This window comes from Sus scrofa, chromosome 5 (genome assembly GCF_054392235.1).
Source record: "Sus scrofa isolate SSC_HxYL_T2T_F1_AM1 chromosome 5, Sscrofa_HxYL_maternal_Yorkshire_Landrace_v2.0, whole genome shotgun sequence".
NCBI classification, from domain to species: domain Eukaryota; kingdom Metazoa; phylum Chordata; class Mammalia; order Artiodactyla; family Suidae; genus Sus; species Sus scrofa.
The window spans coordinates 31,605,067-31,620,551 of record NC_139387.1 but is presented as its reverse complement, the minus strand read 5'-3'; positions in this window follow the sequence as shown (position 1 = coordinate 31,620,551).

Below are 15,485 nucleotides of genomic sequence, written 5' to 3'. Positions count from 1 at the left end.
ATGAATGTGCCTGAAGATTTACTATAAGGATAATAATTGCAGTGTTATTTATAATGATTTATTTTAGCATAAGCCCCTAACTATGCTGCTACAGGGAAATAGTTAAATAAACAGTGGTGGATTAAAAAACTTGTGACCAAATGACATTAAATGTCAATTATAAGTAAAATATTCCAATCATGAAAAGACAAAAACTGAATAATTCCACTTACATGAGGTAACTAGAGTGTCAAACTGAGAGACAGAAAGTAGAGTGATGGTTGCCAGGGGCTGGGAGGAGGGGAGAACAGGGAGTTATTGTTCAATGGGGACCAGATTTCAGTGAGGAAAGATGAAAAAAGTTCTAGATATTGGCTTCACAACAAGGTGAATGTTCTTAACACCATTCAACTGGACACTTAAAGATGGTCAATTTTATACCACGCATATTTTACCACAATTAAATATTTTATATCTTCAGAGTTCCCATCGTGGCGCAGTGGAAACAAATCCGACTAGTAACCATGAGGTTGCAGGTTTGATCCCTGGCCTCGCTCAGTGGGTTAAGGATCCAGCGTTGCTGTGGCTGTGGTGTAGGTCAGCAGCAACGGCTCTGATTTGACCCCTAGCCTGGGAACCTCCATATGCTGTGGGTGCTGCCCTAAAAAGACAAAAGACAAAAATAAATAAATAAATAAATAAAAATAAAAATTTTATATCTTGAAGGTGATATTGTGGGTCATTTAATTTTCATTTTGTTTGTCTGCATTTTCTAAATATTTTCCGTAAATGTATTTTGCTTATAATAAAGGGGGGACTAATTATATGGAAAAAAGATAACCCATTCCATCTGTAGTTAATATCACTTTTAGTGGCTAATCACTTTGTATGACAATAAAGAAGGATTTTGGTCACTGACCCTACTGAACATATTTTCTTTACCTGGAATGGTCTCTCGGCCACACACCCAGATTCGCCTAAGGCAAATGCACTTTTTAAGACTCAATTTGAGTGCATCTTGTTAAGAAATCTTCCTATATGACCTCACTGAGAATTCATTCCATTCTCATAGCATCTCTAATTATAATAATAATACTTAATGTTATTAGGTGCTTACTATGTAGCCAGCACTAAAATTATTATTTCACCTCCTAATAATGACATTTAAGTAGGTGTTATCATCCCCATTATACAGATGAGAAAACCGGGGAAGAGGCAATTAAATTCTTTAAATTTAAAAGAGATTACAATCTCTGTCTCTCTGCTTCACAAACCACATCCCTAAACTGCTTCTCAAATCTTGTAAAGCTATGAAGAATGCTCTGCTGACTTCACTCATTTTCTGAAACAGAATTTTCAACCAACGTCTAGCAGGATGCTATGTTTGAAATATTATTTTTTTTCTTTTCTCTCATCCCATTTGCAGGAATACTAGGTTCTGAGTTCCTTGCCACTGGAGAGAGACAAGATAGACCCCAAAGGAGAGCACAGCTGGAGACTCTTCCTGATAGTGACCTCTGAGAAATCCAGGAGAGACAAGATGTTTGCAAGAGACTTCATGAAAGGGAGCAGGTCTTCCCTCCATCCTCACCCCACACCCCCACTCACTCACTCCTTAAGTAAGGAACAGGATGGGGGTGTGGGGTTCCCATTGTGGCTCAGTGGTAACGAGCCCAACTAGTAACCATGAGGACTCGGGTTCGATCCCTGGCCTCGATCAGTGGGTTAAGGCTCCGGTGTTGCCGTGAACTGTGGTGTAGGTCACAAACATGGCTCAGATCCCACTTTGCTGTGGCTGTGGTGTCGGCTGGCGGCTGCAGCCCCTATTCAACCCCTAGCCTGGGAACTTCCATATGCCACAGATGTGGCCCTAAAAAGGAAAAAAAAAAAAAAAAAACCCACAAACACCAGGAGTGAAGGGAGAGCAGGTAGGTGCCTGCAAGAGGAGCCTGACATTACACTTCACAGGCAGAAGATGGGATGCGTGAGTGACTTAGATGGCTATCTGAGTAGACATGGATCACAGAGAATTTCAGAAAAATTACCGTGACCGGGAGGGTTGTGCAGACCTCAGTTCTAGCACTAAGGGAGCAAGAGGATTTGGTCCCAAATGGGGCCACAAAGTGAGGTGCTTCTAAATGATGACCAGCATGTAACCAGGTTCATCCTTTGAGGGGGACACCAGGGCGACGGCCCAGGCCTCGTACAGGGAGGGTGTCATGGTCTCATTAAAATTCAGTGATATTGTGGCGGTCCCGTTGTGGCACAGCGGAAATAATCTGACTAGGAACCATGAGGTTTGGGGTTCCATCCCTGGCCTCACTCAGTGGGTTAAGGATCTGGCATTGCCTTGAGCTGTTGTGTAGGCTGCAGACATGGCTCAGATCTGGCATTGCTGTGGTTGTGGCATAGGCTGGCAGCTACAGCTCTGATTAGACCTCTAGCCTGGGAACCTCCATATGCCGTGGGTGCGAAAAAAGACAAAAAAAAAAATTTCAGTGTTATTGTATATTGTCTGGGATTTGCTTCAAAATAGTCTAATGTAGTAGGGATATAGGTGAAACAAAGAGATGGTTGTAGTCAGGTGATGAGTACTCAGGGGTTCTTTGCTCTCTATTTGTGTATATGTTCAAAGTTTTTCATGATTTTTTAAATTTTAACTCTGAAATTTGTCTTTAATCATATCCCAAAGGTCTTAGAAGATACCAGCAGTGAAGCTTCTTTCCAACTGCAGTGATCTTGAGCTTGTCCGCCCCACACTGGCTGAGTTGCCCCAGACCCTACGCACTTCTAAGGAAGGCATAGGCAGCTAGCTAATATCTGATTGCATTGCTTCCAATCAAATATATATAAAAGTATACACACACACCCCCATGTGTCATGCACAAAGATGAAGTGGTTGATGTCTCATCCAAAGGGATTTAGTGTTGGTAGGGATGGCTGGTTCCTGAGAAAATTATTTTGGGTTTAAGCACCACCAAACAAAACCCATTTGGTAATGATGCTTGTCTCATTACCTTTGGCATCAGTCTGTTGTCTAAATTAGCTTAAATTGTTAAGCCTTATTTGCAAAGCTGTCTGATACTGTCTGATACAATATGCTAATAGCACAACAGTTTGAATTTAAGCACCAATTAGATTTTGAAATAGAAAAATGAGATTTGGGGTGTTTTTTAAATTATTTTTATTTTTTCCATTATAGCTGGTTTACAGTGTTTTGTTAATTTTCTACAAAGAGACCCAGTCACACATACATAAAGATTTGGTTTTCAGCCCCATTGTTTAAAAGATAGATGAGTCTTTTTTTTTTTTTTTTTTCTGTTTCACATCTCACCTGCAGGAGGTTCCCAAGCTAGGGATTGAATTGGAGCTGCAGCTGAGGCCTACACCAGAGCCATAGCAATGCCAGATCTGAGCTGCATCTATGACCTATGCCACAGCTTGTAGCAATGCCAGGTCCTTCAACCACCTAGTGAGATCTGTGATCAAAACTGCATCCTCACAGAGACAATATTGGGCCAATAACCCACTGAGCCACCACAGGAACTCCCATAGATGGGTCATTCTCACCTAGGCATCCCAGAATTCTAAAAGCCTGACTACTCTTGATGTAAGCCAGGACTACACTAGCTACTCCATTAATGAGGTCTTTCCAGGGTAGCCAGAGTTCACAGGCACATTTTCAGGGCCTGCAGCTGCTATTGTACCTGTTAATCCCACTGGAAGAAGGGCTTCTTTTCCTAACAGAATGAGGACTACAGGCCTTCCCAGTTTCCTTGGACGCCCACAAGAAACCAAAACAACACCCCCCTTTCCAATGTGTGCAGGTGCTGGTATCTGGGAGGGAGAATCCTTTACCCCCATTGCTAAATTTCCCCCTTTTTTCTCACTTAGTTGTCCTTAATCCAAGAAGGATAAGAAGTAGCACTAAAACTTGCTTTGCTTCACCCATAATTGACGAATGTGTACACTCGGTCTAAGGTTCACTTTTCTATAAGAGGGAGCTGCTCCTGGTCTCACTCTTGGACTCCGATCAAACCCAAACAGGCTTTGAACTGTGTCTCTAGGGATGGTCATGGGCTACCCCCCCACACATGTACATTACTGACTCTACTCTTCTTATAAACTACAGATCGTATTCACAAGATGGACAGATTAGTTTGGGATTTTCATCTTTCACAAATGAACAAATAAAGCTGATCAGTAACATGGTTCTGTGACCTTCTAGCTCTGCGACACTTGGCAGGGTTTTAATCAGTCTAGGCTTGGTTTCTCCATAGGTTAAAGAATATATAATACCATCCACATTATTAAAAATATATTTAGAGTACTTGACAGTGTCCAACATATAGTAAGTGCTCAGGAAATGTTAGCTCTAATAAACAAATGTGCCCAGAAAATGAAAGGCACCAAACCAAGTTAAAAATCCCACATGTAGGAGTTCCCTGGTTGCTCAACAGATTAAGGATTTGGTGTTGTCACTGCTGTGGCTCTGGTTACTGCTGTGGTGTGGGTTTGATCCCTGGCCCAGGAATTCTACATGCTGTGGGTGCAGCAAAATATTAAAAAATAAAAAGTAGATAAATGAAATTAAAAATTAAAAATCCCACATCTAGGGACATGGTCAAAGACAGAAACAAAACTAGAAACTCTCAGGTAGAGAAATACCATATTCTCCGTGTTACTCCTGACTGACAGAGAATGAGGCAGCCCTGGATAAAGCAGAATAGAGAGCTGCAGCTGGCATGAAAGCTGAAGGTCAGGGAGTTCCTGTTTCCTGTGGTGCAGTGGAAATGAATCCGACTAGGAACCATGAGGTTGCAGGTTCAATCCATGGCCTCGTTCAGTGGGTTAAGGATCTGGCATTGCCTTGAGCTGTGGTATAGGCCACAGACTCGGCTCTGATCTGGCATTGCTGTGGCTGTTGTATAGGCTGGCAGCTACAGCTCTGATTCAACCCCTAGCCTGGGAATCTCCATATGCTGTGGGTGTGGCCCTAAAAGGACCAAAAAAAAGAAAGAAAGAAAGAAAGCTGAAGGTCAGGACAAGTTAAGTGCTTTACACAGCACCCCTATCATAAAAGATGTACTCCTTTTAATGAAAATCTAAAGAACACCAAAAATATTGAATTGGACTGAACTGGTCTGTGTGGTGTGTATGTGTATGTGTGTGTGTGTGTTAAGAAGAAATTAATTGTGTACTATTCTAATTGCTGTGCATATACAGTCAGCCCTCCATATCCTCGGGTTCTGTACCCAAGGATTCAATCAACCACAGATACAAAATATCTGGGGAAAAAAATTCTACAAAGTTTCAAACATAAAAATTTAAATTTGCGCAAACAGCAACTATTTATCTACATAGCATTTACCCTGTATTACAACTATTTACCTTATGTTTACATTGTATTAGGTTTTCTAAGTAATCTAGAGGTGATCTGAAGTATACAGGAGGATGTACATAGGTTATAAGCAAATATTACATCATTTTATATGAAACGAGCATCCGTGGACTTTGGTATCCATGGGGGTCCTGGAACCAATCTCCCATGGATACAGAGGGAAGACTGTATAGCACCTCCAACCTTGATTTAAAACCCCTTTCAACATCAGCATCTTCCAAGAGTGAGCTGGGATATAAACCCATGAAGTCAAACACTTGGGCTCACACATCTAAACTGCGGTTTGATTGTTTGTTTGTTTGTTTATCTTTTTCTAGGGCCACACCCCATGGCATATGGGGTCTAATCAGAGCTGTAGCCACCAGCCTATACCAGAGCCATGGCCACACAGGATCCGAGCGTGTCTGTGACCTACATACACCACAGCTCACAGCAACGCCAGATCCCTAACCCGCTGAGCGAGGCAAGGGATTGAACCCGCAACCTCATGGTTCCTAGTCAGATTCGTTAACCGCTGAGCCACGATGGGAACTCCCTAAATCCTGTGTTATATAAGTGGTTCCCTGCCCCAGTGTTTTGGGGGCTACAGTTCTTAATAGCTTGGAAGCTCCCAAACCTGTCCCTATTCATCCAGCAAAATGAGTAACAAGGTGAGAATTTGGCCTTCATCTCAGTAAGGCAAATTTAGAAGACGCTAATGCCCTGGCCTCCCCTGCGACTCTACAAGTGCCCTTGGTTGCTTCTGCTCTGGAGGTCAATGACACATCACCTTCTAGACAAATAGCATGACATGAGAAGTCCTTGAGCTCAAAATAGCAGTCACAGAATTTATTCCCTACCTAGAAGAAGCCCCTCTTCCCCTGATCAAATATTGTTATCATCAAACTACATTCCTTTTCTCCAAAGAATAAGAAGAGCTATTATATGTCTTTTATATGGAAATGAGGGAGCTATTCTCCTTTCTTTGAAAGTTTCTGGCTGCAGTATCTGGAGTCTCTTCTCCTTCAATAACTGAATAGCATTTATCAGACCTATTTTTCACCGAAAACCAAGTCCTGTTTGCCAGCTTCCCTTTATGCTCGAAATGTACCAGTCCTCCAATTTCAGATGGGGGAAAACAAAAACACATACAAAAACAATTAGATGGGGACAAGTAAGTGTTCATTAAATAATGACTTTTTTTATTTCACATTTATTTCATCTTAAACATGCATCCTGAAGCTATAGTGTTGGTAACAATTCTCACTGTGGAAAAAAAAAATCGAGATGTGGCTGTCATCTTTCTTCAAGTGAGGGTGATAAGGCTAAAAGAAATATCTCAATTTTAGAGCTTTATGGAAGTTTTGTGTTTTTTTTAACTTCCAAAATGAAATGCAGATCTATGTAGAAGATAGGGTAGGATATACTTCCCAAGACATCAGAAAGCAAAAGGGTAACATACCCAAAAGTATAAAAAGAAACTATGTGGAACAGTTCAGATTTTAAGCAGAAACATTCTGAATAGGATTGAATAATTTAGTGATAAAAAAATATGAATAAATAAGTTCTACTTCTTACCACCAGTAAAGGGGTATTCCCCACCCTTTCGGCCCATGTGCTCTGAAAAATGTAGCATGTGAAATACTGGCCTTCCTGCAACACTGATTTCAGTGATGGTGAAGAAGCCAAGAAAAATAAACAAATAAGCAAACAAACTAGTAAATTAAATGACTGCCTGAGCTATCAGGAGGCTCCACCCTCATGAATGAGATCAATGCCCTTATGAAAGAAGCCCCAGAGAGCTCCCTGCCCCCCCACCCTTCTGCCATGTGAGGATACAAGGAGTAGTTGGCAGTCAGGGTGGCCTTCAGCAGCCCCTGACTATGCCAACACTGATCTTGGATCTCCCAGGCTCCAAAACTGTCAGAAAATTTGTGTTTATACGTCATCCAGTCCCTGGTATTTTGCTATAACAGCCCAAATGTGATAGGGATGGAGTAGGCACAGGTGGAGGTAGAAATCCCAATAAGGGATCATAGATAAAGAGGGAAACCTGGGGGATGCTGGGAGACCACAGTAAATTCAAGAAAGCCCTCAGAACAAGATGGGCTTGCTTGACTAGCAGAGGTGCAAGAATTGCCTCAGGTCATTGGGTGGGGGGGTGGGATGAGGTCTGCATTCTGATTGCGCCAAGGAGTTTAAGGACTGCCCTGCAGCTGGTTTGAATACACACCTTAGTGGATACTAAAGAGGGGCTGCTGCTCCCAGAAAGAAAGAGGAGGGCCTTTCCAACCCCCACTGCCCTTGGATGATAAAACTGTGGCCCACTGGCTCCTCGGGGCAGAGCTTCCTTGCCTGCCCACTTGCATCTCTCACAAGCATACCATCCTAGTAAATGTATTTCTTGCCAATCACTTTGTCCCTCACTGAGTTTCTTCTGCGTGGAGACATGAAGCACCTGAACCTCAGTGAGTCCAGACACAGGGTGAGTGATTCTAATTTAAAACTGTGGGTTTAAGTCCCAGTCTCAGTTTGGCCGGGTTCAGACCATTAGCGCTGTCAGTTTCAAATGGACTGAGACATATATTAGTGTTTTGTATCTGGTGCATATGTTTTGGCATGCTGTTTTTGAGATCATGCCTGTGGTCACATGTATTAATAGTTTACTACCTCTTATAGCAGAATAGTCTTCCATTAGGAGTTCCCGTTGTGGCTTAGTGGTTAACGAATCTGACTAGGAACCATGATGTTGCAGGTTCAATCCCTGGCCTTGCTCAGTGGGTTAAGGATCCGGCATTGCCATGAGCTGTGGTGTAGGTCACAGATGCGGCTCGGATCCCCCGTTGCTGTGGCTCTGGCGTAGGCCGGTGACTATAGCTCCAGTTCAACCCCTAGCCTGGGAACCTCCATATGCAGTGGGAGTGGCCCTAGAAAAGGCAAAAAGACAAAAAGACAAAAAAAAAAAAAAGAATAGTCTTCCATTAAATAGGTACACCTACATTTTGTTGAACCAGTCACCACATTTAGTTGTTACCAGTTCAGGGCAATGACGAATAGTGCTAATATGAACATTCACATACCAGTGTGTGTGTAAACATGTTTTCATCTCTCTTAGGTAGACACTTAGGAGTAGACTGGCTCAATTATAGTAGGTATACGTTTAACTTTTTAGGAAAGTGTTAAACTTTTCTAGTAGTTGTATCATTTTGTATTACTGGATTGACAGAGCATAATTTAACTACACAGGTTCACCCTTTATTGTCTTTATTTATTTGTTTGTATATTTACAAACACAATTCTACATTTGGAGCTTTATTCTACATTCTGCAATTTTTCTGAGAGTCTGTTTTTCAATCACATACACACACACCCGCCAGAGCCAAGCAAAATCCCTTAAGCATCTCTGCCCTTGATCTGGGATCTTAGAGCCGGGCTGAGCAGTGGGGAAACCAACATATTGGATTTAGCCAATGAGCATAATTGACTATTTTCACTTATATGATTAGCTTCCCTTTCAAAGTCAGCCCTAGGACAGAGAAAAAAAATCCCTTCTGAGCAAACAAACAAATCAGCCAACAAATCTACAGGAAAATGGAAGATAGCCTGAAGCAGCGTGGTCTTATGTGACCCTTAAAATGAAACCAGAGAAGCAGCAATCTTTTCAAGAGAAAATGAAACAACCAGAGAACTTTCCTTCAGCAGAAAGTACATACTAAATATATATTTCGCCATTTTAGAAAATGGCCACATAACTGATTGTCAGCCCCTGTAAAAACTTTCTTGTAGGCTCTTCAGGAGAACATGAAAAAGAATGCTGTACCAACCAGTGTTCCTCCCAAAGCAATAACCAGAGAATGGATTCCTTATGCTTTAAGAAATGTCAGTGTCTCTATATATTAATAATAAATATAACAATTTCAACCATAGGCCTTTAGGAGAAGAAGCCTTTACTCTGGGGGGATAAAGAGGGGGAAGGGGGAGATAAAAGTCAACATCTGTAAATTTTAAGAGTTTTTCAGAGTTCTTTTCTTTTAAATCAATCTGTGAAGTTGATTTGTTACACCATAAAATACACAATGGGAATAACAAACAGAAGGGAAAAAAATTTCAATAAGAATTAGCAAAACTGGACTTTCACAATATAACTACTCGGCATTGCTTCTGCAGTGGCTGTGGCTCGACCCCTAGCTCGGGGAACTTCCATATGCCGCAGGTGCGGCCAAATAAAAAGAAAAAAAAAAAAAAAAAAAAAAAAAAAAGAATGAGCAAAACTGACACCCTGTCTCATTTTCTTACTTCAGTCTGTTCTTCACTCCTAGTTCTGTTCCAAAGAATCATTGCTTGTGTTACTTAAAAAAAAAACTATAGTCTTCCTTAAACCAACTAAAGCTATGCATGCTTTTTTTTAGGGCCACACCATGGCATATGGAGGTTCCCAGGCTAGGAGTAGAATCGAAGCTGTAGCCGCCAGCCTATGCCACAGCCACAGCAACTCCAGATCTGACCTACACCACAACACACGGCAACGCCAGATCCTTAACCCACTGAGTGAGGCCAGGGATCAAACCTGCATCCGCATGGATGCTAGTCAGATTTGTTTCCTATGCGTGCTATTAAAAATTGCTTTTCGAATAACAAGATCTAGTATTACCCCAAACTTTCAGTTCTTAACCAGAAGTGAAAAGATGCCTAACTTTCCTTGTTATCTTTTATAGAGCTGTTTAAATTATTATAGAAATAACATTAACAGCATAATTGCATTAGATTTATCCATGATAAGAACACTACCTTGAAAACTGTCCTTGGTGTACATTTTACAGATGGTGACTAAATGTCTCTCTCATTAGCTTTAGGCCCTTTGCTCTCTAGCAGCAGGATGCTATAACTCCCTTCTGTTGAACAGGTGCTGTGAGCTGTCCATGAACAGGATGGGTTTGACCTGACCCAGCTTTACTCATCAAGATTTTAGGACCCATAGCAGGTATTTACAGAATGCAATTAGAATTTCCTTGAAATTTTATAGATATTACCAATAAATAAATCAGACATTTTATTTAAAATTTTAGGTATTACACCTGGAAATTCTTCTGCACACACATCATATTCAAGTCAGTTTAGTAATGGATGGGGGAGGGGTGTTTGCCCCTCCCACAGCTACCTTTTCTCGGAACACAGCCATGTCTGTAACTGCTGTGACTTTAATTATTGCCTCTGGACCTCCCCAGATGCCAGTCCCAGCCCTACTGCCAAATTATCAAACCACTTGACTAAGGGAAGTAAATCCACTGGCTGAACAATAACCATATGATTCCCTCTCAGGAGAATTTGAACCAAAAGACAAAATGACTATTGACAAATGCTATTGGAATCTGGCAGGAAAATCCATGCAAACACAAAGCCAGAGTTGGGGCGATGGTGGGTTAGAGCTCACACGCTGAGATTGTGGGAGATCTGCATGAACAGAGGAAGATGATCCACAGAAAGTAAAATAAATAGATGAACAGAGAAATCAGAGAGGAGAGACAGAGAAAGACAACAAACTCAAAGAAGAGAGAGACAACTTATCTACTTCTGACTTGATAATTCTCCTTCCCAGTTTGCAGGTTTGGCTCTATTTTATTTCCAGATTAGGAGACCATAGATGATTTTAGGGCTATTCATCAAGTTCTTATGAAATGGCATATTAATCAAAGAAACTTGAATTTCTTTTTCTCCTGTTTCCCCTTTACATTTTATCTGCTTTTGAAATTTCTTTTCTGCTCATACAGCATAACAGCCTATGATCAATCTTAACAGTGAAGCATAGTCTCAAATCTTGTTATTTATAAGGTCCAGTTCCATGCTAAAGGCAAAGCTTCCATTTCCCTCAAAGTTATAGCTGCTTCATATCTGCAGAGAGGCACTGACTTTTCTTATTTTGCAACATTTTTCAAGGATCTTTGTATGGTGAACAGCCTTAGACAGAGATAGTGTCTTCCTCAGGAGGAAAGAGCAGACTGTTTGCTGTCCAGTAAAATAAAGATAATGTCTCCCTCTGGAGAAAAGGGCAGGCATGTTTATTGCTCATTAAAAACATTTGGCAACCACAGAAAACAAAATTATGGTTACTCAAGGGGAAAGGGGGAGGGTTAAACTGGGAGTATGAGATGCAGACAACCATATATAAAATAGAAAAATGACAAAGATTTACTGTATAGCACAGGGAACTACATTCAATATCTGGAAATAAACTGTAGTGGAATAGAATAAAAAAGAATATAGGTGTATGTATATACACACACACACACACACACACACACACACACATATAATGTATATACACACACACATATACCTATAACCAAATCATTTTGCTATATATACATATGGAATATATAACCTATAATGAATAATAAAAAAAAAGAACATAGGTATGGGGAGTTCCCATTGTGGTACAGTGGTAACGAATCTGACCAGGAACCATGAGGTTGCGGGTTCCATCCCTGGCCTCGCTCAGTAGGTTAAGGCTCCGGCGTTGCCATGAGCTGTGGTGTAGGTTGCAGACATGGCTCAGATCCTGAGTTGCTGTGGCTGTGGTGTAGGCCAGCAGCAACAGCTCCGATTAGACCCCTAGCCTGGGAACCTCCATACGCCATGGGTATGGCCCTAAAAAGACAAAAAAAGACAAAAAAAAAAAAAGAATATAGGTGTATACACACACACACACACACACACATATACATATATACACACATATATACATGTATATATACATATATATGTATAACCCAGTCACCTTGCTATGTACCTGAAACACACAATATTGTATATCAACTATACTTCAAAAAAAAAAAAGTTCAAGTTCCCTAAGTTTAGAGATCCCCTTCTACAGCAGAATCTTCTGTTATACAGGTATATTCTGACCCTCTTTGCATCACTGTGAGAACTGGGGCTCAGGGAACCAGCTTGAAAATACCATTGCTGGAGTTCCCATTGTAGCTCAGTGGGTTAAGGACTTGACATTGTCTCTGTGAGACTGCAGGTTTGATCCCTGGCCTCACTCAGTGGGTTAAGCATCTGGCATTGCCACAAGCTGCAGCACAGGTCACAGATGTACCTGAGATCCGGTGTTGCCATGGCTGTGGTATAAGCCAGCAGCTGCAGTTCCGATTTGACCCCTAGCCTGAGAACTTCCATATGCCGCAGGTGCAGCCATAAAAAGAAAAAAAGAAAGAAAAATGCTATTGCTGTGAGTATAAACACATTTGATAAACTGTTCTTTGTCCCTGGCCCAGGAGTCTTGTCTTCTACCAGCATCCAGGACACTATAGTGGGCTAACTTGCAAGTAGAATAAGCTCTCAAACCTTTCACAGTTCTTAACACTTCCTTCCCTCTAGGCAGAAGCTTCTCCCCAGGGAAAGGAATAATAATAGCCTTTTCCTCAGTTCTGGCCACCTCCTCTTCTATTCACTGGCTACTTTCTGGTTCCTAAAGGGCTAGGGGAGGGGTCAGTGAGGGGATGGAGAGGCAAAGGAAAATAAGGTTCTTACCCATCATTGTTCAAATTAAGTTTTCCCCTCTCTGAGACCCTGATAATGTTTGCATTGCTTGTATGAGTTCTTTAAAGAATCCATTGTTAGGCATCTCTTCCGGATGTTCCTCTACCTCCTATGAGTGTGTCTTTCAACAAGATGCCACCACTATTTCTTTCAAAGCCCCAAAGTATCCTGTGGTCCATCTTTAGCCTCTATCTGCTGCAATCCCATCTCCCATTCTGATGGCCCTACTGAAAGAACCTAATGTAACATCACATTGCCTCCCTGATGGATGGGGTCCACCTGTGATCCTCAGGAGGCACCCATGCATCTTTGACCTGGCAAATTTGAGGAGTTCAGACTGACCGCAAAGTAACCTGTCTTCTCTGGTATGTCAGGTCAGACATCAGGACTCATATCCTCCATCTGCTCTCTAGGTTATTCCTGTTAAGAGCAGCTTTCCTAGGCTTCATGGGAGAATCAGACACCATAAAACTTTACCCCTTGAAGAAAGGGAAGGAGAAAGCATATAGCAAAACTCTAAGAATTAATTTTCACAACTTCTGGCTTCTTAATCTTCAACACCTTAAAACTTTATATCTGCTAGTGTTTGGAATTTTCATTTTAATGTACTGTCATTCCTTGTGCTAGTTTTAGTAGGTTTCTCATAACCCAATGGAGAGATCAACTCATTTTTTCCCTTGTGCTAGTTTTAGTAGGTTTCTGATAACCAAATGGAGAGATCAACTACAATCATTTAATATTTTTATTTCTGTCTCCTCAAACAGTAGGATCTGTTTTGAGATGACATTCTAGGTAATTTAGCACGGACTTTCATGTGGTTTTGCTTCATTTTCTCACATGGTGTGTTGATGAAAAGTAGCAACTGCTATTAAAAAATTATAAATTTTATACCAACAAACTGGAGGATAAATTGCTAGAAAGACACAAACTATCAGAACTGACTCAAGAAAAAAGAAAGTCTGAATTGACCTTCAACAAGTAAGATTAAATTCACCAAAAATAAAAAGTCCAGGACCAGTAGGCATCACTGGGGAATTCTACCAAACTTTTAAAGATTAGTTAACACTAATACTTTACAAATTCTTCCCCCCAAAATAGAAGAAGGAACACTCCCAACTCATTTTATGAGGCCAGGATTACACGGATACCAAAATCAAAGACATCATAAGAGACAAAAACCACAGATCAATATCCCCTATGAATATAGATGGAAAAATCCTCAACAAAACCAGCAAATTGATTCCAGCAACATAGCAAAAGAATTACATGCCATGACTATATTAAGCATGTCTTTTTATCCTGATGCTTTGAAATCTGAGGCCTGCTGACGCTGGAGAGACTGTCCCTCCCAGGGCTGGACAAATCCTAGAGATAGTAAACAACTCATCTGCCTGTGAACCTTTCATATGCAAACCAACTAATTCAGAGCCCATATCTCAACCATCTCCTTTGTCAGACTCTCCTGTGGTTCTCATGGTCATTATCCCCCTACCCTAAATGACCACGGCCAAGTGACAGACAGCTAGAGACAGCCACTATACTCTAGAGCCCAATGAAATTATTCAAATCAGCCAGCCTTATACCTGCTTACTCTGTTTTCCCCTTTCCTTCCCATGGAAACCACAATAAAGATATTATGCACATTTTCCCCTCCATCTATCCCTTGAGTGACCTTGGTGCTTCCTCTATGTGCCCCTTCCAGCCCACATAGCATAACACGTCCCCTCTTCTTAGGAACTGTGAGTAACAAACTATCTTTTCAGTATCAACTGTCTCCTAATCTTTTGGCCTCACCACCCCTGACTAATAATAAAACCTGAATTTTAAAACAATAACCACAGAGAATTTAGACCAGGAACGTAACACTGATTTAACCTACAAAAATCAATGTGATGCACCATATTAGTAAAGGACAAAAATCACATGATAATATCAAAAGTCATAGAAAAACCATTTGACAAAACCCAACATCCATTATAAAATCCTACAACAAACCAGGAATAGCAGAAAGTTCTTTCAACTTGACAAGGACAGCAACAAAACTCACAGCTAACACTGTATTTAATGGTTAAAGATTAAAAGCTTTCTCCCTAAGATCAGGAACAAGACAAGGATGTCCAGCCTTATCATTTCCATTCAGCATTGTATCAAAGGTTCTAGATGGGGTAGCTAGGCAAGATTAATAAATAAACCATCCAAACTGAAAAGGAAGAAATAAAACTCCATTTGCAAGTGATATGATGTGTATAGCAAATCCTAAGAAATCCACACAAAACTATTAAAGCTAATAAATTAGTACAGCAAAGTTGTAGGTTATAAGATCAACATATCAAAATTGATTGTGTTTTTATAAACTAACAATAAACAATCCCAAAATAAAATTAACAGCATCCAAAAAAGAATAAAATAGGAATAAATTTAACAAAATAAGTACACATTGAAAGAAATTAAGATCTAGAAAAGCAGGAAGACATTCATGTTCAGTTTGGAAGTCTTCATTCTCTACAGATGACTTCATTCTCTACCAAGTTGATCTATAAACTCAGTGTAATCCCTATAAAAAACCCACCTGTTTGTTGCTGTTGTT